We start from the raw sequence: 26,027 nt of genomic DNA, 5'->3' as shown, positions 1-26,027 counted from the left end.
ATTGAGCCACTGCACTCCAGCCTGGGCAACAGAGTGTGACTCTATCTCAAAAAGAAAAAAAAAGCAAGAAAGAAAAATTATGGGATGGATGTGGTGCACAGATCTGTGGTGATATCTCAGATGGGAGACACTAGTTAAATCTCTGCGGAAGGAACAAGCTGGAGCCAGCTAAGGCATATTGAACTCCCATATTGCATGACAGGGATGTTTTATGTCCTGTTGACCCTTGAACAGCATGGATTTAAACTACATGGTTTCACTTATATGTGATTTTCTTCAGCTGCTGCTGCCCCTGAGACAATAAGACCAACTCCTCCTCTTTCTCCTCTTCCTCATCCTACTTTATGTGAAGACAAGAATGAAGATCTTTGTGATGATCCACTTCCAACGAATGATTAGTAAATATATTTTCTCTTTCTGATGATATTCTTAATATTTTCTTTTCTCTAGCTTACTTCATTGTAAGACTCAGTTTATCATACATACGATACACAAATATGTGTTAATTGACTGCTTATGTTATCACTGAGGCGCCTGGTCAACAGTAGGCTTTTAGTAAAGTTTTTGGGGATTCAAAAGTTATAATTGGATTTTCAACTGTGCAGGGGTTTGGCATCCTTAACTCCCATGTTGTTCAAGCATCAGCTGTATTACTGAATAAAATACAGACAAAATAAAACCAAATAAAGCCTTTTAAGTTAAAAATGTAATCACTAAGAGACTGTGGTCAACAACGGAGGTCATGACAATAAAATTCTGCTTTTGTTATCTATCCAAGTTACAGTTTTTCATTTATCTCCTCAGTCAGCAACACATACTTCTTCAGTACTTTGTATAAGTTCTGCAGTCTACTAGGCACTAATCCTCACCAAAAAGTACAACGGAATGTTTTCTTTGTAGTTGGCATCTTTTACAATGTTTAAATTCTTGTGACATCCTGGACTGTAAGTGAAACAAATATTTCCAATAGGATGAAGATAAAACTATATTTAAAGATACAGAATTGCGGCATGCTCGGGTACCTACTCAATATTCATTTCACCTTGTTTGCTATAAAGAGGATCTTGACTGTGTTCAGACAGTAACACACCCAGAACCTCAGGTCATGATCATGAGATCCTCTTGTCTCTTTTCTTGTTTCCCTTGTAGCTAAGAGTATCCACGTGACCTGGACTGGTCAAGGTGGGTGCTAGAGAAATTTTTGCTTTCTTTCTACTCTTCCTTCTTCCTGCTGGAATGTAAATGTAAAGGGTGGAGCTACAGCAGCCATCTTGCTATCACAAAAGAAAGATCCAGAGAACAGCAGAAGAGTTGACCTTAATGTTGTTGAACCACTGAATCAATGCTGTAAACAAGCTATCTCCAAAATTCTTGGTATGTGAGAAAGTAAACTACTGTTTGTTTAAGTTGGGTTGTCTGTTAGTGCAGCTGAATGTCTTCTGATTGATACAGAAATGCATTTAAAAAATAGCATGCACACTTTTTAGTATGAGCTAAAAAAATGAGTAAGAACACAGCACATTGAACCCAATTTTGCATATGCAATCCCCAAAGAGCCCTGGTACACTTTCGTAGAATATTAATGTGAAACCTAAGTTTGGGGAATGTCTCTGTTAAGAAGTTGGGAAACAGAAAGATAAAGTGCCAGAGACTGAGCTATGGTGCTGAGACAAATTTTGGTTAGAAAAAAAAGCAAGAACATGCACAAAAATGTGTTGCAGAACCAGGCTGTGGGCAGGAACCAGAGGAGCTGTCTACTACGGTTGTATTTAATACGAGTGCTGAGGACAAAGCTCTAATTTTTTAAACTGGCCCAAATTCCTATCTAAGGGTTCTGGAGAGTCATGCCTTACAAACCATACATTCTCGTCAGATGGGTTTTATTTAACCCCATATATTGTGACTTACTTTCCAATCTGACTCTGGCATAACGTTATGCAACAAAAAAGAAAGTCAAAATATTTTACCCCAAAACATCTTTCTTTGCCGTATTTTGAAATGGCCCTGGAAATCTGTCCCTTGTGGGGAGAAATTTATATCTGTAAAGAATCTCTATTTACATAGCTATATCTTTTTTTTTTTTTTCCAGGTCCTCCCAATCCTGAAGAGATTAAGTAAGAGTCTAGCACCTTTTAAAGGTCTGAATAGGAAACATTTGTCATCTATTCCCCCTAAGAACAGCTACCATAAGACTTCAAAAGAACTTTGGTCTCCACAATCTTTTACTTTAACTTGAACATTTCTTTTCTATGGAACCCAGGTCTCTAGACAAACTCAACCAATTGTCAACCAGAAAATGTTTAAATGTTTCTATAACCTGGAAGCCCCCTCCTCCCCCCTCTGCCACCCCATCACACCTTGAGTTGTCTGGTCTTTCTAGACCAAACCAATGTATTTCTTAAATGTATTTGTTTGATGTCTCATGCCTCCCTAAAATGTACAAAACCAAGCTGTGCCCAACCACCTCAGGACCTTCTGAGGGCTGTGTCACTGGATGTGGTCATTCATATTTGGCTCAGAATAAATCTCTTCAAATATTTTACAGTTTGACTCTTTTTCGTGACACATAACTGCCCAAGGGGTTCACCTTGCCTGCTGCCTAGACAGAGCAGATTCATCAAGACAGAGGAATTGCAATAGAGAAAGAGTAATTCATGCAAAGCCGGCTGTGCAGGAGACTGGAGTTTTATTATTACTCAAATCAGTCTCTCTGAGCATTCAGGGAGCAGAGTTTTTAAGGATAACTTAGTGGATGGGGGAAGCCAGTGAGCCAGGAATGCTGATTGGTCAGGGATGAAATCAGAGGGCGTCGACCCAGTCTTCTTGTCCTGAGTCAGTTCCTGACTGGGGGCCACAAGATCAGATGAGCCAGTTAATTGATCTGGGTGGTGCCAGCTGATCCACCAAGTGTAGGGTCTGCAAAATATCTCAAGCACTGATCTTAGGAGAGGTTTATGGAGGGTCAGAATCTTGTAGCCTCCAGCTTCATGACTCCTAAACAATAATTTCTAATATTGTGGCTAATGTTGATCTAGTCCCCAGGCAAGAAGGAAGTCTGCTTTGGGAAAGGGCTGTTACTGTCTTTGTTTAAACTGTAAACTACAAACAAAGTTTCTCCTTAAGTTAGTTTAGCTTATGCCCAGGAATGAACAAGGACAGCTTGGAGGACAGAAGCAAGATGAAGTCTGTGAAATGAGATCTCTTCCGCTGTCTCAGTCATATTTTGCAAAGGTAGTTTCAGACATGGCCAAATATTTCCCATTTTCCTTCTTAACAGATAGGGTTGCCAGATTTAAAAATACAGATACCCAATTAAATCTGAATTTTAGATAAACAATGAATGACTTTTGAGTATAAGCATGTCCCATACAATATCTAGGATTATTTAACTCAAAAGTTATTCATCATTTATCTGAAGTTCAGATTTAACTGGACATCCTGTATTTAATCTGGGAACCCAATTTTCAGGCCTGTGCTAGAACTCTATTTCTTAATCTCCTTCTAGTTCAGATATTAACTAATTGCTTCCCCAGCATCCAGTCTTACAGAAGAGTTCTTGTTACCCTTGTACCTTGGACTGGAGGACCTCAGATTGCATCTGCTGCTCTCTTTCATCCAACAATGAGACTGGAAGTTGCACTGTTTTGTGCCTTAGGTTTTCTCACCTGGATTTAGGCTAGTTACTTCTTGACATCATAATTAGATCCTAAAATTGAATTGTTCAATAATAGATTGATGCAAAATCTGAAGTCCGGCAGTGAAACAAAATGTAAAACAATTTACAGGGCCTGACATTTGGCTTTGAAGCAAATGTTAGGAAATAGTCTTCCCCTAAGTGTTCAAGAAATGGGAGTGGATTCACCTTTCCAAAGACACCTAGTTCAGTAATGGGAAGGGTTCTAGCAACAGCAGGGTATTGTTATGACAGAGGCACATAAATTGGTCAAATTAAGTGAGCAAAGTCGCTTAACACAGAACCTTTGTTCTCCAAAAGTAGGTTATCACTGCTTGTCAATGAGTTTTGTGAGAAGAGTTCCTTCCCTTTTCTCAGTATGTGTGCTGTTGATTTCTTTTTATTGTCTGTGCTTTCTCCATATATATTTAGAGATTAAAAAAAAAAGTGAGTCATGGCATGTTAGGTTTACTTAGACCCACTGTGGATTCTCTGGTGTGGTTCCTTTTATCCTTTCTCTGAATTTGGGTGGAGGCTGGAATCAGAGGAAAGGTACAGTGGGAGGGGCAGGCAGAGATGAGGCTGGCTTGGGCCATGGTACTTCAAATCAGACCCCCCGCTGAGTGTCACAATCTGCTGCAGGGCACTGCATCGCACACATTCAAAGTTGAATGCCACTGGCGTTATCAGATGAGCTGCCCATCAGCACTGTGCCCACGCCCGATGCAGTTTGGCTCTGCAGACCTTCTCACGTAAATCTTCATCTAAATTAGAAGGAGAAGAGATTTGAGCTTCGGATTTCTGCCAGGCTTTAATTAATCCTCTAGACACAGGCAGGATCTGTCTCACTTGTTCCTTTTCTTTGCCAGCAAAATGACACTTAAGGAAGAAGGTACCTCTGAACACGCTGCTACATCCCTGACAAACTTTCATAAATATGCCCAGCTGTTTCCCCAATCTCCGCTCTCTGTGTTGCCTGCAAATGACTGATTAATTTGCACACAGCTGCTACAGATTCTAGAGAGACAAGCTCCTGAGAAACATTCAGTGTTGCTGGTATTAAGCCTCTAATTTCCCTAAGTGAAAAGTTTCTAAAGCTGTTCAAATTGTCTGAGGAAGCTGCAAAGGCTGGGCTGCTGGGCTTCCTCTCTGCTTGTCTGACAGACTCACTGTCTTGCTGAAAAATCCACTCAACCATCCTGTGTCTGTTCTCTAAAATGTAGGAGATATCAAGCCACCATTTGGCACTTTTTCTTGATGCCTGTTTTGAAAACCTATTTGTGAAAGGACAAAAAAGGAGACAGTGTATTGTCATGGATAGGACCTTGAATTTTAGTGGAAGAGACTGAAGTTACAGTCCCTTCTTTTCTGCCTAGCTTGGCCTCAGGCCCTGTACTTACTGGGATAATTGAGCCTACCTCAAAAGGCTCTTGGGTTATTTAATGAGTTAATATATTCAACAGGAAAATCTTAAAGTGTTTAGATTGCCTTTTCCTCATTCACTGCCTAAGAGAAATTTGGGATCCTCTTGCCTGCTCCCTTTGTGCAAATCAGGACAAGGGGATGAGAAGGCAGTTTGGAAAAATCAGAAGACCATCTGGAATTTCCTTGGGAAGGACAGAGATCTACTCCTGGAAGAGAATTAGAACTGCAGAGAGATGAGAGGAAGAGGGAGGGTAGGAGAATGGACTGAATATTTGAGGAAGCACTTGGAACCTGGAAAGAGAGGAAGAAGGTGAGGGATCACATCTCCTGTGCTCTGCCACTTGGGACAGAGCAAGAAGAGGAAAGATAAAGGAAGGAATACATGTGGTTGTGAGTTATTAATAAACTTACTGGAGTTTTTCTTTTTGGATGTTGGAGCCACTGAAGAGTTTTGGACATGGAAATTATGTGGCCATAGCTTTGTTTTATGGTGATTACAAGGTGGGATGCAATATTCCCCTGGGGAAGGAGAGCCTATGAGAAGATAGACCATCATAAAAATAGACTAGAGAAGAGAAGAGGAGAAAAGGACTTAGTGACTGGGTATTCGGTGGCATAGTCAGCAATCACTGAGATGAGCAGATGCTCATTGGGTCCTTCCAATTGGGTCCTTCTTCTAATTATTCTACTAATTACAGATACTTTTCCCATTCCTCCCTGCTGACCACATTCTTCCCATTCCTGAAAGTCCAATTCAGATTCTTCCACCTCCTTGAAGTCTCTCCACCATTCTGAACAGCATCATTTCTGAAATTCAGATTTCTGAATCAACGCCTGTTCCTCTATCTTCATATCCATCTACCATTATTGAATTATTTTCTGGCCCAGATCCATTTTTCAATTCGATTGCAAACTCCTCGAAGGTGGTTGATCTATAGCTCTCTCTCTTTTATCCTTGGTGCCAAGCACACTGCTAAAAACAAATAAATAACTATTAGATTGAACTGAGTTGAATTTCAGGATGCACCTTGCAGGATGACTGGTAAAAAAACTACTAGGGAAGGATAAGAAGGAAAGAAATATTAGAAACATGGGCGATGGATATAGATAATCCTTGAATGTTCCATGACAATGAAACTTGCCTTGTAGTATCTTTGAAGAATTTAGAAAAATCAGCTTAATATAACATACGTATATATAGCAAGTCACAATCTCTGCTAAGCTAAGCACTGACCTGGAAGCATATAAAGAAATGAACGGGTCACTGTTTTGATACATCCATGTATGAGTTGCTCCTTCTTTAATGGAAGCCTGTCTAAAGAGACTTTAATTTATTAATACAGATGGTTTAGGTGGTTATATATTTATTGAATTTCTCTAATCTCATTTCTTCAAAAATCCTGAAATGATTCCTTGAGAAGCCACTTTCTTAGTTTAAATAAGATATTTTGTTGTTGTTGTTTAATTTCATGAACTGAATCAAGGAAACAGAGTCCCTAAATACAGAAATCGAAACCTCTCCACCTTCTGAGAGCACAAAAGGTGAAGTCTATGCTTGACAGTGATCAGGGAGAAATGCAGGAGAGGGGAAATGTGTATGAGAAAATAAAAAGCAAGTGTGGCAACTTTCAGGGTATTTGGTTTGTGTGTATTTTTACAGATAACTTTAAGAAGCAGAGAAGTTGAAAGGTGAGGTCGGTGGCTGGAAAATCTTAATTTTCCCAGTTTCACATGAATAAACTGAGATCCAGAAAGATGACATCATTTGAAAATAACCAGTTAAATAATGCTGGTTTGGTCACTGGGGGAATCTGGCTTTAAAATATTTATCATATAAAAGCTTATAAGATCTATGCATGAAGGACCATCTACTCCTATAAAAAAGGAATTATTTGCTTAACAGAAGGATATTCCCGAAGTTTCTTTATAAACCACGCCAAGCAGTGCACTTAAATTCAGATATGATTTTTAAATATTTGATTTACCCATTATTTTTTCAAGAATTCTTGAATTGTATTAAGATATATTGAAACTCAGGCAAAGGTAGGCCAGTTCAGTTTCAACTTGAATTAGAAATGACCAAAGTGTCTGAAAAGGCACTATTTCCTCCAGATCAGCTTGTATTTAACTTTGTTTCTTTACAAAGTGGATTTTTTTTGTTTTTACTTTGTGTGACTTTCCAGTAAAGATAGATATTTTTAGGTGTGATTCAGCTTTAGCTTCTATTTTCTTATCTGCCTAAGATGCAGTTGTTCAAAACCAATTTACTTGGCTAATTCTTTCCTCTGTCATCATTGTAATTATTTCCCACAGGCTTTGGCCAAACAATTCTTTCTCCATCATGTGGTTTCAGCTCAGCTGAAAGTTTGTGTCCACATAGTCAGTTGCCATGGTAACAGCTGGGCTGTTACCAGCTCCATATTATGTCTTTGCTGCAAGGAAAGGAAAAGGGAAATGAGTGGGGGTGGAGGGAAATACGTGGCCATTTCTACATATCTGTTTTTAAGTAATTTATCTCATCCCTATTATAGTTAATTCTTTTGCACAATTGTTTCCTTTTAAGGACCTTGAGTTCCACTATATTCATCATCGTATGCACATTTATAATTTAATTGATATTTATTGAGAAGGAACCATAAGGCGTGGTCTAGCAGAAGCTCAGTAATTCATTCATTTGTATGTACACTTTATAAATACAGATTGAGCGCCCGCCCTGTGCTCGGCCAGGTTTTAGGATCTGGACTCAGTAGTGAGCAAGTCAGATGAGTTGGTGGCTCTCCCAGAGTCCACATTCTAATGGAAGAGTCAGGCAGTGAAAAGTGAATGCATCAATAAGATGGATTCAAATAATGACATGTTATATAAAGAAGATAAAATAGAGTGCCATGTTAGAGCAAAGGGAAGTGTTTGAAAGGGCACTTGGGGAAAACTTGGAGTGAACATTGGAGCTGTTGCCTCAATGACGAGAAGCAGAGGAGCATGTGAATACCAGGGGGAACGGTTTTCCAGGTGGAGGGAACAGCACATGTGAAGGAAGTGAGGCATGAAATTGCTTGAAAATATTTAACAACTAAAAATGACTGAGTCTGGAGAGTAGGAAGCAGGGGAATGAATTGCCAGAGAGGAGGTCTCAGATGCAGGCAGGAGTCCAACGATTGGTGGCAACAACCAGAGCCAACTTCGTATGCACGTGACCTGTGAAGTCACACAGGGCCTCCAAATCAGAAAGGCATGGGCTTTGGTTTAATACTCTGCTGTGGCTGTCTTGAAATTCTTAATAATTTTATTTTTGAACTTGTGTTTTGCCAAATGACATCTGATGGGACAATGGAGCATGCATGTGGGCAGAGGAGATACGCACAGTGTGTCTGTCTGCTGTCATCATCCCATTCATATATAGAGCTCTTGATGCCTCATTAATGCAGAATTCTGGTGGCCCCACCATATGTGGAGTTTAGCAAGAATTAAAGAAGTACGAAGTAATTGTGCTGTGTTAACGACTCTATAATCAGAGGCACGGTTGCCCCAGATTCTCCATGCACTCCTTTGGAAGCAGAACTTGCCTTGAGTAGAGAAAAAAGGCAATGGCATTCTAGAAAACACTAAGGATGAAGGCACTCTCTCATTGTCTTTCTCATTCATGTTTCTTCCCTGTATTACTCAACTACTTATGATGAAAGTGATGACATTGAATGAAAGGAATAACTTATAGTCCATTTTCCTTTCAGTCCTTCCTTATTTGTCAGTAAGCCAAAGGTAGAGAGTGTTGCATCTACAAGTGAAATAAAAATAGTTAAGTTGTGCATTTACCTTCTTTAAATGAAATGTATACACATGTATGAATTCTCAAATACAGAGATTTTGTGATTTCACATATAAATTAAATATATTTGTATTTAAAACTGGCATTGCATAATGTAAAGATACATGGTAAAATTCATGTTAATAATTTAAATTTTTAATTTTTCTTTACCAAGAATAACATTAAGTAGCAAGTAAACATGACCATAACAGATAGAGAGAGAGAGAGTGGAAGAAAAGAAAAAGCATTACATTTTAGTGCACTTAAGAACACTAACTGTTTCCTGTTTTGTTTGAACAGGGGCTCTGAATTTTAATTTTTCAGTGGATCTCACAAATTTTGTGGCCAGCCCTGGTAATAAGTCACAGGACAACAGATATTTCATAAGAGAACTCAAGATAAATTACTTAGCATTTCTGAGCCTTGATTTCCTCAGGGAGAGAAGAATACTTGATGAATAAGGTTGTAATGAAGATCATTTCACAAGATACAGTACATCCCTCACTGAACAGAGTCCTTTATGTTTGACAGATATTCAGTAAATAATGGATGTGGCACTTGTAAATGTACCCTACAAAATAGGAGGTTTTGCGTGGACATAATTTATCTTGAGGTTATAGAGATGGAAAAGTCTCTTCAGATATAACAATCTTTATATCTGTATAGAGAAACTCTTGTTTTAAAAAACTTGAAAGAGAGCATGCAACAATAAATCTGTAATGGCTAATTTTATATGTCAACTTGTTTTATATGTCAACTTGACTGGGCTAAAGGATGCCAAGATAGTTGGTAAAACATTATTTCTGGGTGAGTTTGTGAGAGTGTTTCCAGAAGAGATTAGCATTTGAATTGGTAGATTGAGTGAAAAGATCACCCTCTTCGAAGTGGACGGGTATCATCCAAACCACTGAGGAACCCAATAGAACAAAGCAAACAAACAAGCAAAACATATGAGGAAGGGCAAATTCGCTCTTTCTTCTTGTGCTGGGACATCCATCTTCTCCTACCCTCAGACATTGGGGCTCCTGGTTCTTGGGTGGTTGGACTCTGGGACTTACACCAGTAACCACTCCCCTTACTACGTCACCTCCACCCTGATTTTCAGGTCTTTGGACTCCATAATAAATCTCTCTCTCTCTCTACATACACACACACACACACACACACACACACACACACATACACATATATATACACACACATATATATGTATATATGCACACACACATGTATTTATATAGATAATACATCTCTCTCTCTATATATATGCATATAGATGACAGATAGCTAGATAGATATAAACAGAACCAATGGGGTGTGTGTGTGTGTCTATGTATATATAGTAGAAGGGACTTTCCCACCTCTGTAACCTTAAGACAAATTATGTCCACACAGAACCTCCTGTTTTGTAGGGTACATTTACAAGTGCCACATACGCTACATACACACACACACACACAAACCCCATTGGTTCTGTTTCTCTGGTGAATCCTGCTTAGTATAGTATCCTATGATACCTTGGCTTTAGGAAAGCATTTAATAAATTATCTCATGCTCATTTGTGGAAAAAGGAGAAAGCAGGCTAATTCTACTTTCAGTAACTCTGAAAGATTTGTGTTAGTTTACTGACTATACTAGGAGAGTTTGATGTATGGATTATGGTAACTTGGAGAATGAGTTCTAGTGACACATCAAAGAACTCTGTTGTTGACTCTGGCTTATATAATATTTTCATTCAGCAGCTTCCTTCAACATATTACCAAATATGTGACTGAAGCAATGTTAGATGGAAGAGCTAAAAGTTTAGGAATGGATGATTAAAGTTATTTTGATAGGCTAGGATAATGAAACAAATGTGTTGAGCTGAAATTTAATAAGGTTAAAAGTTAGTTAAAAGTAAAATCATAGGATGGCATGTCATAAGATTATAAGAGGTTTTCATGTCAAAGAACTAAGAGTCAGAACTGGCTACAAGCCATTCATTCAGCATGGTTTCCTTAACATATGATAAGTGCCAATCACCAGGCTGGTTGCTATCCAGAATACGGAAGTGCTAGAAACTGGAAATACAGTGTGAACATGGCAGAGACAACATGGCCCAGCCATGTGAAGTGACTTGGGGAAGGGCAAGAAATGTTAATGTCAGCCCAACGTGTGAACTTTGTTCATGGAATATTTTGTTTGAATCCAGAGATTACAGACTTACACATAGTCCTATTGAATAGTGTGATTTATGTCTAGTTCTAGGAAACACTATCACAACATCCATCCAGAGAAGAATGATATGGATAAAACATTAAAAATTCTGCCATATGAGGAATGAATGGACAAATTGAGCACTTCTCATTGTTATTGCTGTTATAATTGATAAAAGATTATGATATCAAAACCAAGCAAAAAAGAATCTCTGAGTCAGACAATTCTCTCTATTTAGCCTGGAAAAAGCACTTGGGAAATACTCAATTGCTATCTTTAAATATTTAACAGACTTTTATGTGAAACATAAAATTAGGTTTTCTTTTTGTTGAATCTTATTTAGATTAAAACAAATGAGTAGATACAGAAAAAAGGGTTTTAGGTCAATGTACAAAAAGTCTTTCTGCTAAGAGTTGATCTTCCCATCAATGAAATTGTCCTTTTTGGGCCTAAATGACCACTTTCCAGGTGTGAAACAATTAAAATTGAACCATATAGCTTCTATGGTTCTTTCTTACACTAAGAATGTTATGGAATTTAATTCAACAATCATGATGGCCCCTGGGCCAACATATGTGACAGCCACATTACAATGCAAGTCAGAATTTATGCAAGCACTCAGAAAATATTTTGCTTTCAATGAACATATGTTTTACGTGACTGACCAAAAATATTTAACCAAGAAAAGTTATCCCAAAGACATTCAGTTTGAATTAAATGTTGAATGAGGCAAGGACTTTAGTTCCAGAAATATATGAAGAAAATGATAGTACAGAGAAATGTTGAGATACGAGATTATTACAAAAATCAACAGAAATTTAACTTGGAGGTATATCCTTAGTTGTCTGCTGCAAAGTGAGCTTTAGATAAAGTTAAAAGAGAAGCCCATTTTAAGCAGTTTTTTCCATATACTGTGTTGGGTATATTGAGGAGACACAGAAGGGTCAGGAATTGTGGAAATGGCTTTGTGGAACTTGTCCTCCAGAGAAAACATGTGTTTACCTCATGCTCACCCCGGTCTGAGTAGTTTTTTACACATGGGTCACACTTCTTGGCACCATATGAACCTGGCATCTGGGCCATAGATAATCAGAATGAGGACAAGTACACTGGGTGACCAGAGTAAGCAGGGGTCACATTTTTGCAAGGGTGAATATGAAACATGGAAAGGAACCAGCCAACAGTAGGACATGGTAGAAGCCAAGACACACAGAGGGATGGCAGAGAACAGAATACACGAGGTAGCAGCATAATGGCATGCAGATAGTGAGAGCAAAGAGAAAACCAACAGAGCAAAGGAGGCACAGCTGAGGCAGAGAGGGACAGTAAATAGGTCGTGACCACAATATCAAAGTTTCAGACGCTGAAGCAATGGATGCTAGGGAGACAAGATAACAATATAGGCATTGAAGGTTCACCCAACTGTCAATTTTTCTGCTAAATAGTGAAACTCTTGTAAAAAGTAAGACAGGGACAAGATCACATGGGCTTGGCAGGGAGAGGGGCTCCCTGGAAAAGGTAATGTGGTTTGGTTCTCTGTCCCCACCCCAATCTGATGTTGAATTGTAATCCCTAATATTGGGGGAGGGATCTGGCAGGAGGTAATTAGATCCTGGGGGCAGATATCCCCCTTGCTGTTCTCATGATAGTGAGTTCTTGTGAGATCTGGTTGTTTAAAAGTGTGTATCACTTCTCCCTTTACTCTCTCCCTCTCTCCAGTTGCCATGTGAAGCTGTGCTTGCTTTCCCTTTGCCCTTTTGCCATGATTGTAAGTTTTCTGAGGCCTCCCCAACCTGCCTCCTGTACAACCTGTGGAACCATGAGTCAATTAAACTTCTTTTATTTATGCATTACCCAGTCTTAGCCAGTCCTTTAGTAGTGTGATAACAGACTAATACAGACAATTGGTTCCATCAGAGTAGGGCACTGTTATAAAGATAACCTGAAAATGTGGAAGTGACTTTGGAACTGAGTAACAGGTAGAACTTGGAAAAGTTTGGAGAACTTAAAGAAGACAGGAAGATATGGGAAAGTTTGGAACTTCTTAGAGACTTGTTGAATGATTTTGACCAAAATGCTGATAGTGATATGACAATAAAGCCCCAGCTGTGGTTGTCTTAGATGGAGATGAGAAACTTATTGGGAACTGAAGTGAAAGTCACTCTTGTTATGCCTTAGCAAAGAGACTGGTGACATTTTGTCCCTGGTCTGGAGATCTGTGGAAATTTGAACTTGAGAGAGATGATTTGGAGTACCTGGTAGAAGAAATTTATAAGCAGCAACACATTCAAGAAATGACCTGACTGATTTTGAAGTTGTTCAATCATATGCATTCACAAAAAGATTATATGAAACTGGAACTTTTATTTAAAAGGGAAGCAGAGCATAAAAGTTTGGAAAATTTACAGCTTGACCATGTGGTATAAAAGAAAACCCATTTTCTAGGGAAGAATTCAGGCTGGCTGCAGACATTTGCATAAGGAATGAGGACCTGAATGTTAGCAGCCAAGGCAATAGGGAAAATGTCTCAGGGTATGTCAGAGATCTTCATGACAGCTCCTCTCATCAGAGTCCTGGAGGCCTGGGAGAAAAAAAGTGTTTCCTGGGCCAGGCTCGGGGTCCTGGTACTCTGTGCAGCCCCAGGACATGGTGCCCTGCATCCTAGCCACTCTAGCTCTTGCCATAGCTAAAAGCGGCCAAGATACAGCTCAGGCCATTGCTTCAGAGGGTGAAAATCCCAAGCCTTAGAGGCTTCCACGTGGTGTTGGCCCTGTGGGTGCACAGAATAGAAGAGTTGAGCTTTGGGAACCTCCACATATATTTCAGAGGATGTATAGAAATGCCTGGATGCCCAGGTAGAAGTCTGCTGCAGGGTGGGGCCCTCATAGAAAACCTCTGCTTGGCCAGTGCAAAAGGAAAATGTGGGGTTGGAGCCCTCACACAGAGTCTCCCCCAGGGCACTGCCTAGTGGAGCTGTGAGAAGAGGGCCATTGCCCTCCAGATGCCAGAATGGTATATCCGCTGACAGCTTGAATCATGTGCTTTGAAAAGTTACAGCTCATGAAAGCAACTGTGGGAGCTGTACCCTGCAGAGTTACAGGGGTGGAGCTGTGTGGGAGACCATTCCTTGCATCACTGTACCCTGCATTTGAGATATGGAGTCAATGGAGATTTTGGAGCTATAAGATTTAATAACTGCCTAGTTAGGTTTTGGACTTGCACGCAGCCTGTATCCCCTTCATTTTGGCCATTTTTTCCCATTCAGAATGGGAAAATTTACCCAATGCCTGTACCTCTATTGTAACTAGGAAGTAACTAACTTGCTTTCATTTTATAAGCTCACAGGCAGGAGGGACTTGCCTTGTCTCAGGTGAGACTTCGGACTTGGACTTTTGAGTTAAAGCTGGAATGAGTTAAGACTTCAGGGGACTGTTGGGGAGACATGAATCTGTTTTGAAATGTGAGAAGGACCAGAGATTTCAAAGGGCCAGGAGCAGAATAATATGGTTTGGTTCTGTGTCTTCACTCAAATCTCATGTTGAATTGTAGTCTCCAATGTTGGGTGAGTGACCTGCTGGGAGGTTATTGAATCATAGGGGTGGATTTCCCTCTTGTTGTCATGATAGTGAGTGAGTTCTCACAAGATCTGGTTGTTTAAAAGTTTGTAGTACTTCCCCCTTTGCTCTCTCTCTCGCTGTCATGTGAAAATGTGCTTGCTTCCCTTTTACCATTTTAATATAATTGTAAGTTTCCTGATGCTCCCCGAGCCATGTCTCCTGTATTGCCTGTGTAACTGTGCACCAATTAAATATCTTTTCTTTATAAATTACACAGTCTCAGGCAGTTCTTTATAGCAGTGTGAAAATGGACTAATACAAGAGGCAAAGTTTAAAGCGATATGGATAGAATTTGAATTGCCAAGGATGCTGTCAGTGGAAAATGAGAATGGGAAGACTTATTTTTGGGGACACAAAGACCAATGTTTTTAAGAGAGTGTACTTGGAAATAATGGAAGTGTTCTTGCCAAGTGAGGGCAGAGAAGAGTCATTTCACCGAACCCATTGTTTGCTTTAAAAATGTCAAAATGTCCTTCTTGGGACACTTTCTTGTGTAACAGCTTATTCCACAGAAGATAAAGTTCCTGCTGGAGAGGGAACATCAGTGTTCAACCCCTCTTGCTTGCTCTGTCATCCTCAAGGTCTTTTCCACAGACACATTGAGCTCCAAGCTTTTACATTCACCTCTACTGTGACAGGGTATTGGGCTTGTTCAGATGGTTTAATACTCTCTGCTGACAAAATGTAAATTGTGGGAGTGATTTGGGGACGGTGGACAACTGATCATAGGATTAGGGTAGAGGGCTTCTAATCATTTTCTTTTGTTTCTTTTTTTTTTTTTTTTTTTAAGATGGAGTCTTGCTCTGTCACCCAGGCTGGAGTGCAGTGGCATGATCTTGGTTCACTGCAACCTCCGTCTCCCAGGTTCAAGCAATTCTCCTGCCTCAGCCTCCTGAGTAGCTGGGTATATGCCACCATGCCCAGCTAATTTTTTGTATTTTTAGTAGAGACGGGCTTTCACCATGTTGGCCAGGCTGGTGTTGAACTCCTGACCTTGTGATCCGCCCACCTCAGCCTCCCAAAGTGCTGGGATTACAGACATGAGCCACCGTGCCCAGCCTCTAATCATTTCCTATAAATAATTGAACTTTTTTTTCAGCTGGTAATGATTTTCTGTCTTTCTTGGCAAAGCTTGAACTTGAACCAAGGAGCAAATTGTTCTTTCTCCACAGATTGTCTGACTAAAAACAATGGGGTCAATAATGGACACAGGTGGTTAAAGGAAGAAAGCATGGTTTTTCTTTCGCCACTGATGAGTTTTAAATAAATCCGTTTCCTAGGGTTTAAACTAGGGACCCATCACAGTACAGTGAGAGGCATAAACAGAGCTCCTTCTCTGCTCCCTGCTGAGGGTCAGAGAAAGCTGTTTCTGTGTTTGTTCTGCATAGAAAACTGAGGGTCAAAATGATAGGGCAAAACTTCAGCAAATGCACATAACACAAAGCAAGGCCTGGTCTATTAAGATCCTATTAACTGGCTCACAAACTTCCCATTTTCACAAAAATACGGCCAAATTTGCCTGTTGGTTTATTACTCGTACACCAAGAGAGTCTCTTGGAGGAGATCAGGAAGACAATTTTGATCAGCTGACCCACCTGAGGGTTTCTGATGAAATGACGAACACAATAGAATTCAGAAGGCTTAAGAAATGAGGTAGAAAATGAAAGCTAACTTGTATTACTGTGATTTGCCTTATGTAAAGCAGCTGGAGAGATAAGTGGTTTAAAAATTATCATTTTTTTGAGACAGAGTCTCACTCTGTTGCCCAGGCTGGAGTGCAGTGGCATGATCTCTGCTCACTGCAACCTCCACCTCCCAGGTTCAAGCAATTCTCCTGCCTCAGCCTCCCAAGTGGCTAGGACTACAGGTGCCTGCCCCCATACCCGGCTAATTTTTTGCATTTTTAGTAGAGATGGAGTTTCACCTTGTTAGCTAGGATAGTCTTGATCTCCTGACCTCATGATCCACCCGCCTCAGTCTCCCAAAGTGCTGGGATTACAGGCGTGAGCCACTGTGCCCAGCCTAAAGAATTTAAAAATCTGCATACATCCACTAATAATAGAACCTGGGATCCCTATCCCTCTGCTTCATAAGCCAAGGACAAACCTGGTTGTAGAAGCTAGGAGATTAACCTATGAGAGCCACTTTGCTACATCCATAGGATATTGGCACCGTGCCCTATGAGAAGAGCCTAATCTCCAGAATTGCCTGTTTTTGCAGTGAATCTTCGGTAACACTTAAGACCTAATGCTACATAATGGGCGAATCTGCGTTCATACTAAAATTACTCTGAGTTCTAGGACATTGGGCCCAGGGAAGAATTATGTTGGAGGAGTGGTCACAGAAGATAAAGCAGCTGTCGGTGACTGCAAACTACAAGTTCCTTGAAAATACTTTCTCTGTGTTATTAGATCAATGGGCATTCATTGGGATTGATTGATAGGCCAGGGTGATGTACTAAGAATGTCTGGGTTTTAATGTACTATTTAGAGAACTAGAAGAGGATTTGATGACATGCCCTGGAAGCCTATGTGACTTTGGTTAGAAAACCCACTTTTGTGCCTTGATACTTCAGATGATAGCAGGGCAACAATGACAATTGCAGTCCATTAATTGAGGACTGGTACCTGGGCTCCTCTTGTCTCCTGCTGCAAGGAGGAGGATACCAAACTGACGGTTGAGCATAGTAGATGCTCCCTTTAGGAGAAGACACTTATCACCTCAGCTACTGACAGTGTTAACTATTGACAGCTCATCACTGTGTTCCTTTCAGGACAGGGCTACATTGCTCAAGGTCATGCCCTTCCCTTGATATAACCTTTTTCCAGTGACTTTTCATGGCAGGATACAAAGGCCCAGCCTTCATGCCTCAACTCAAGACAACTTGAAGTGCCATCTCAGATCCAGAGCTTCATGTATGATTGACTGAGGCCTTTGTTGCACCTGCATCCCAGTTCAACTTCTCTTTCTGCCCAGCCTTGCTCTTCTGCTGCCCCTTCCCTAAAAAACCCAAAGGTTGATCCTGAGATGTCCTTCAGTAACCTTTCTGCATGTGAATCTTTGCTTCACAGTCTAGTTTCTAGGAAGAGCAGTTTCAGAGAAACAGAGGCTAAGATATTGATTATGACTTATATATTCTAGAACTGGGATTTTAGGTAAGTTGTTTAGTTTGGGTTTTTAAATACCATTGAAGAAGGGCTTGAGAGATGTTTATCATAAAGGGTTGTGAGTTAGAAAAGCCTTAGCCATGCTATCATATGGTTTCAGGGACCTGTAAGTAGCCAGGAGATGGATTTTGTGTGGACCTGGGAACATTCTAGAACATTAAATATAACACCTGTCATCTAGGTGTCAGATTTCTTGGATAGGTACATCTGCTTGCTTAGTGTTATATTGTGTTTACAATGCAGCTTTTATTCAGCTGCCTTGGCTTTTAAAGGGCAACAATCCTCTCATTCTCACGCTGAACGTTGGTGGATTCTAATCCTCCCTCTCTAATCTGCTGCACTTCCTCTCACTGCAGAAAACTGGGGGAAGTTCATTTCCTTTGTTATCTTTCTCTTGTTCTACACTGAGGCAACATTGTTGTTTCCAGGGAGACAGTGAACAGAAAAAGTTAATTCAAAGAGCTCTAAAGAGAAATATTAATAATGTACATGAGATGCCAGTACTTCAGAGGAAAGCAGAAATGTTCAAGGAGTCTGTGGATAAGCAGAGAACTTTTCACAAGGCCATATGAATATTCAAAGGTCTTCATAAAGGCTGAAATATATTTATTTAGTGATTATAGCAATGGACTAATATTTACCATTAGGGAGCCTATTACTCAATAGTTAGAAAAGCCACAAAACATCTAGGTGCAAAAAGTAAATTACAGATGATACATTTTCTTAACACCTGTTGTTGAATAAGGTTGAGAGCAACCCATCTTTTTCAGTACCCATCCATCAACATAATGCCTCTTGTCATTTTCTGTAGTTCACTGTTCTATTCTCCCTATACCTTTTTGTTTCCTTTCATGTTGTAGAATTTTGGGACTTTTTGGAAGAGATCAAAGATAGTCATTATTATCAGCCACTACTGTGCTTCTTTTTATTTAAATCAGAATAGGGAGATTATGTGGTACTACTGGACACAGTCTATGACCACTATTGAAAAAGCAACTTGAGAAATCTTAGGTGTGCAAATTAGTGTAGGAGTGGTCAAAGAGAGACAGAGAGTGAAGCGATAGACCAAGGTGAAATTTGAAGTCTATGCTAACGGACAGTGAAGACAGCAGAGCAAGAGGTATTTAGTCAGCTGGCTGTGTCATCTTAAGTCAAATGAATGGGGAAGAGGCAAATTCAGCTCTTCAAGTAACTGCTTTTTCGAAAACAACAAAACTATCAAAACATGACTTAATAGTGAGAAGGTAGGCAGAATAAATTATCTGTGGCCTTTTATTTATTGGTCTGTGTTTACCTAAGTAATAGCTGTTTTGATGTCATCAATGGCCCCTGGACATGCACCGGGGGATTTCTTCAATCCAAGAAAAAATGTGGCCACTGGCCACCAGAGAGCAGCAGAGAGCTAAGAACAGATCTCATGCTCCTGAAGGAGGGACTTCTACTCGCCCAGGTTACCTCCTCCATCAACCGCCTACCAGAGAGAGGTGTACTCCCCACCCCACCCCCAGCTTTTTTGTTGTTGTTGTTGTTTGGGGAAGATATTCCAATCAAGACGCTGCTTCTGAGGTTGGATGCAGCTAGGTTATCATTCAGGAAGTTGTAGCCCTAAAACCTCTCTGTGCCTCAAGGTTGTCATCAGTAAAATGGGGCTACTAATGGCACGTAACACACAGAGCTTCTGTGAGAACTAAGCACAAAGACACGGACGTTCAGTGGCCACTCAGTGAACAGTGCCATCGTAAACATCATAATGATCATTCTGTGGGACTGGGCTTGTTCAGAGCGTTTGGGGTTAGGGTTTCTTTAGACTACCTGGTGCAGGACAGATTTCCTAATTAATTATAGTAGTGTTTCCTTCTGAGCTCAGAAGTGGGTTTACAGTCTGCGTCCCTACATGCAGCAGCTGCAATCACTCTCAAACAGCCTCTCACAGATGAGGAGACCTGGCTCGCTAAAGATGATGGAACTGATGGGAGATGGAATTAAAGTCTTAAAGAATTCCCTGCCTAGATACCATTCAGGGCATAGGCAGTGGCAAAGATTTTATGACAAACATGCGAAAAGCAATTGAAACAAAAACAAAAGTTGACAAATAGGGTCCAATTAAACTACAGAGATTCTGTACAGCAAAACAAACAACAACAAAACCCCACCCCCCCCAAAAAAAAATCCACATAAAACTATCAAGAGAGTAAACAGACAGAATGGCAGACAATTTTTGCAAACTATGCATTCAACAAAGGTCTGATATACATCATCGATAAGAAACTTAAAAAACATTTACAAGAAAAAAAACACAACCCCATAAAGAAGTAGGTGAAAACAAAAAATAGACACTTTACAAAAGAAGATATGCATGCAGCCGACAATCATACGAAAAAAGCTGGACATCACTGATCATTAGAGAAATACAAATTAAAACTACAAGGAGATACCATCTTACACTAGTCAGATGGCTATTACTACAAAGCCAAAAAATAACAGATGCTGGCAAGGTTGTGGTGAGAAAATGATGCTTATTAGTTCAGCCATTGTGGAAGACAGTGTGGCGATTCCTAAAATACCTAAAGATGGAAATATCATTAACCCAGCAATCCCATTTCTGGATATACACCCAGAGGAATATAAATCATTCTATTATAAGACACATGCATGCGTATGCTCATTGCCACACTATTCACAATAGCAAAGACATGGAATCCACCTAAATACCTGTCAGTGACAGACCAGATAAAGAAAATGTGGACCATGGAATATTACACAGTCATAAGAAATGAATGAGATCATGTCCTTTGTGGGGACATGGATGGAGCTGGTAGCCATTAACCTTAGGAAACTAACAGAACAGGAAACCAAATACTGCATGTTCTCACTTGTAAGTGGAAACTAACTGATGAGAACACATAGACACTGAGAGGGGAACAACAGACGCTGAGGACTTTCAGAGGGTGAAAGGTGAGAGGAGGGACAAAATCAGGAAAAGTAACTAATGGGTACTAGGCTTGATACCTGTGTGATGAAATAATGTTTACACCAAACCCCCATGAAGCAAGCTTACCTATGTAACAAACCTGCATTTGTACACCTGAACTTAAAATAAAAGTTAAAAGAAAGAACCCCCTTGCCTAAAAGTGATGTTCCTTCTGAAAGTAGGAGAGGCTGGTTTGGAACAATGAAATTAGAAAATATGATTTCATTACCTTTCAGCCAATGATCACTTTAATTGGGCAACTATATTTTAATTAAAAGTTTTTAGGGTCTTGCTGTTCTCAAAATGTTAGTCTTCAAGAAGGTTAATGTTTCTGTAATATAGGTAAATTCCAAACTGGCCCTTGCTTGGATATTCCAGTAAAATAAGAGCTTACTGAGCCCCTGCTCTGGACACAGTATTGTGCTGGATTCTGTGGGAGATCCAGGCAGTGTGGAAGAAACAGTCTACAATCCAAGATCATAACAGCTGACACAGTAGGGGGCTGGATGAATCTAAGATGCTTTCCTGTATCTATTACTTCCTGAAGGATTTTTCTGCACAGAAAGGTAACTGGAAGATGTAACCCAATAGTTTTCCAAATAATGACTCACAGGGTTAACACTAGAGTCACAATGCCAGAACCATCTTTCTTTTGTTCACACTCTGAGGGGTGTTGTAAATATCACCAACTATTGACTTTTCACTACCTGTTTTCTCTTTTTTTCCTGGTTAATGATGCATCCAAGTTGGCTTAATGGACAAAGTTACTCACTAATCACCAGGATAGACAAGTAAACAAAAATGATCTACAGTAAAAGTGCAGTGTGGGGAAAATAAATTGGGGTTTTGGTTGAAGTACACTAAATATCAGTCAATGGTGGGATGTGGCAGGCCAAAGAGATAACGCAATCTGAAATTACTAATGCACACTGTCTGAAGGAGGGAAGTGTTAGACCAGTGGATCTCAATATCTTTAGTCACTGATTTATTTGAAAATATGTAAGCTATGAAACTCTCCTAAGAAATAGTTGTATACATATAAAAATTTGAACAGACTCTTATAGATTAAATGTTCTTACCTCACCACAATGTCCTGCCAATATATAGTTTCATATTAATCATGTCCTATGTACAGATGTACAGGCACTGTCCATGCCTTTGAAAATATAATCAGTGTCCTGTTCTCTCCACCTACCTGAGAGTATGTAGGTGAGTGGGTTCATGCATCATAGTGATTCTAAATTACTAGAAGTGAAGGGCGTGTCTGGCACGGCAGCTTGGGACCAGTACTGAGATTTCAGGACTTCCTGTATGACTGTCTTTGTGGATCAGGCTGCCTTTACATTCAAGGTCGGAAGCAGAGGTGAGGATAAAATTCAATAGCTGCTAACTGCATTGCAGTCAATAGACCCATAAAGTAGGGGACTTATGTTGGAATTTACTAGATAATGAGATGCATCCTAGAATGTTTACAGGAAAGGATATGAATGTATAGAGTTTACTTTGAAATGCATCAGAAATAAGATGGATGGATGGATGGACAGTAGAGTAAATGGTTAGATAAATGATAAGCTAAAAATGTTAATGGTGAAATCTAAATCATGTACACTGTAAAATTCTTTCATTTTTCTGTTCCACATTAAAAGTATAGAGAAATATAATTTGGAATTCACTCAGCCAAGTCAATCCCAATGGCAGTAACTAATTCAATGGAAATATTCCATCACTGTGATTATTTCTAGGAAATGAAACTTAACTCACAATAATTAATGCTGATTGCGCTTGTCATTAATCTTTTTGGAATGTGTCTCACTCCATTTTCTCAGTTTTGTATGACAGCCATTCATAGAGAATTGGGTTTTATAGAGCAACACTTTCTCCTCATGCTTGAAGAAGGTGGTTGTAGTGGTGGGAAATGTTCCGTGTGGAGGGCATTTACTGTTCTAATTTCCTCCGGAGGCAAAATGTAATGGAAACATAATAGAGTAACTGCTTATGGATGTAAAGCGTTTTTAAAAAGTTGCATTTTTATGTGTTTCTTTATTTTTTTTTTAGATGGAGTCTTGCTCTGTCGTCCAGGCTGGAATGTAGTGGCCCTGTCTCAGCTCACTGCAACCTCCGCCTCCCATGTTCAAGCGATTCTCCTGCTTCAGTCTCCCAAGTAGCTGGGATTACAGGCATGTGCCACCACACCTGGCTAATTTTTGTATTTTTAGTAGCGACGCGGTTTCACCATGCTGGCCAGGCTGGTCTCAAACTCCTGACCTCAGGTAATCCACGCATCTCAGCCTCCCAAAGTGCTGGGATTACAGGCGTGAGCCACCATGCCCGGCCAGCATTTTTATGTGTTTATAGCATAATTCATTCACTTTAGATCAAGATAAATAAAACTAGCCATTTCTACATTTAAGTCATTCTGTCTCTTTTCTGGACCCAAAATATATTAGTGATACCATCCCTGTGCTTAGGCTTACTCAGTGCTTACGTCAACAACCTGTTGGCTGTTTTATTGATTTGTGTTTCTTAGCAGAAGTGTTTGTGTGTGTGTGTGTGTGTGTGTGTGTGTGTGTATGTATGTATGTGATTCTGTTCTCCTTGCCCTGGAGCCCATCACCTGCACATTTAATTTTCATTGCATGTAATGGTAAAAGACAGTCCTTTGTTATTTAATTGAAAATAAACCTACTTTTGCCTTATTCCATGACACAATTTTTAAAATTTCATATGACCTTTTTTTTTTTTTTGGAGTGGAGGATAAATTTTTACTTAGAGGAAAGTCACAAAACTAGTACAGAGAGTTTCCATACACTCTTCACCTGCATTCTCTAATGCTGACAAATGACATAACCATTGTATAATCGTTAGCATCAGGATATTAACATGGTTACAGTAGTGGTAATGAATCCATGGACTTTATTTGTATTTCACTGATTTCCCCACAAATATGGTTCCCTTTTTTCTGGTCTGCGATCTAGCCTAGTATCTCACATTGCATTTAGCTGTTGGATCTTTTCTGTACAGTAGTCCTCTCTCATCTAGTTTCACTTTCCACTATTTCAGCTACCTGCAGTCAACCATGGCCCAGAAATGTTAAATGGAAAATTCCAGAAGCACACAATTCATAAGTTTTAAACTCAGTGCCCTTCCAAGAAGCATGATGAAGTCTTGCATCGTCCCACTCCCTCTTGCCCAGGATGTGAATTCACACTTTATCTGCCATCTCCACATGGCTTATTCCATCACCTGTGATTCACTTAGTAGCTATCTCAGTGATCAGATCAGCTGTCACTGTACTGTAGTGCTTCTGTTCAAATCATTTTTTTTTTTTTTTTTGAGATGGAGTCTCACTCTGTCACCCAGGTTGGAGTGCAGTGGTGTGCTCTCAGCTCACTGCAACCTCTGCTTCCTGGGTTCAGGTGATTCCCCTGCCTCAGCCTCCCGAGTACCTGGGACTACAGGCACACACCACCGTGCCCAGCTAATTTTTTGTATTTTAGTGGAGACGGGGTTTCACCATGTTGGCCAGGATGATCTCGATCTCCTGACCTCATGATCTGGCTGCCTCCGCTTCCCAAAGTGCTGGGATTACAGGAGTGAGCCACCACCTCCGGCCTCAAGTCACCTTTATTGTATTTAATAAGGGGCCTCAAAGTGCAAGACGAGTGATGTTGGTAATTCAGAATTGCCAAAGAGAAGCAAGGAAGTGCTTCCATTAAGAGAAAAGATGAAAGTTCGCAACGTTATAAGAAAATAAAAAAAATCATATGCTGAGGTTGCTAAAATCTTCACTAAGAACAAATATTCCATTTGTGAAAGTATGAAGGGTATTTTGTTACAATTATTCTATTTCATTATTAGTTACTGCTGTTAATCTCTTATGGTACCTAATTTATAAATTAAACTTTATCATACATATGTATTTTTAGGAAGAAACATAATATGGATAGGGTTTGTACTATCCATGGTTTCAGGCATCCAAAGGCAGTGTTGGAATATATTCCCTGTGTATAAAGGGGTCTACTCTAAATTCCTAAAAGTGAAATTGCTGAGTTAAAATGTAATTCTGTCTAGTTTTGTTAGACAATGCCAGAAGTCTCCTAGAGGTTTATACCAGTTTGCATTCCCACCAGCAATGTATGAGCACGCCTATTTCTTGAAAACATAACCAGCAGAATGTGTTCTCATACATTTTGTTCTGTCAGTCTAATAGATGAGGAATGGTGTCTCACTGTTTATTAAAATTGGCATTTCTCTAATTATGAGTGAGCTTTAACATTATTTATTTATTATTTAAGGACTATTTTTATTTACTTTTTGTGAATTGTCTGTTGATACCTTTTCTCTACTTTTCTATTGGGATTTTGGTTCTTTACTTTTCAATTTTTAAGAGTTTTTTTTTTTTTTTCAAGTTTGTCTTTGGTGCTTTTTCCATATACCTTCTTCCAGGGAGCCAATTATCTTTTTACTTTGATTTTGACTTTTTTCCTCTATAAAAAGATCTTTAAAAGTTTATGCAATCATGTTTGTCAATCTTTTATTGCTATACTGTTATAGTTAGAAAGCTTACTGTATATTGAGGATAAAGGGGAATTCTCTAGTGTTTTTCTCTGAGACCTGTACACTTCCTTCTCCTCTTCCTTCTTTGCATTTAGATTCCTGATCCATATGGAGTTCATTCTAGTATATGGTGTGAGGTATTGATATATTCCTAAGTGACTTTATAGTTGTCCCAGAACTCTTTATTTGAAAAGTTTAACATTGTTCCAATGATTTAAGATAACATTTTAAAATCTTGTATTGTTTTCACTGGTATTTGGCTTGACTTCTAGACTTTGTATTTTATTCTACTGATTTATTTGTATATTCGTGTATCAGTACCACCTCGTCTGAAATACAGAGGCCGTTTAGTATGTCCTAACTTCTAGAAGGCCTAGTTGTCCTTGTTTTCTTGTTAACAGGACTGACAAAAGGCTTCAACATTTTTTTCCCTCTTGTTCATTTTAAAAATCATATTTTTCTTTGTCTTGGTTAGTGTTTCTTATATTGAGTTCAGTTTTGTTAGCTGTGACCACTGCAATACTTTCTTTTACAAGTTTGAATTTACCTGCATGTTCTCATTTTCCCCTTTAAGGAAGAAAAAATCCAAGTAATATATTTACAGAAACGAATTTTGCTA

At 39.5% G+C, this 26,027-nt stretch overlaps 1 long non-coding RNA gene across 4 annotated transcripts in view; it reads left to right on the top strand.

Annotated features, from left to right (window-relative positions):
- The window catches only part of LOC123574626 (uncharacterized), a 184,754-nt gene extending 161,498 nt beyond the window's left edge, over positions 1 to 23,256 (top strand). For 2 of the 4 annotated variants that reach the window (XR_012416227.1, XR_010587932.1), the window contains 2 exons: positions 281 to 398; positions 22,907 to 23,256. This is a non-coding gene — a long non-coding RNA (uncharacterized lncRNA). Of the gene's footprint in view, positions 1 to 280; positions 399 to 1,149; positions 1,375 to 2,089; positions 2,486 to 22,906 lie in introns of those variants that run through there. The other 2 variants (XR_012416228.1, XR_006699649.2) reach the window with 2 other exon arrangements.
- The last annotated feature ends 2,771 nt before the right edge of the window (positions 23,257 to 26,027 follow it).

Source organism: Macaca fascicularis, chromosome 7 (genome assembly GCF_037993035.2).
Source record: "Macaca fascicularis isolate 582-1 chromosome 7, T2T-MFA8v1.1".
In the NCBI taxonomy this organism is placed as follows: Eukaryota; Metazoa; Chordata; class Mammalia; order Primates; family Cercopithecidae; genus Macaca; species Macaca fascicularis.
This window is presented reverse-complemented; position numbering and strand designations above follow the sequence as displayed.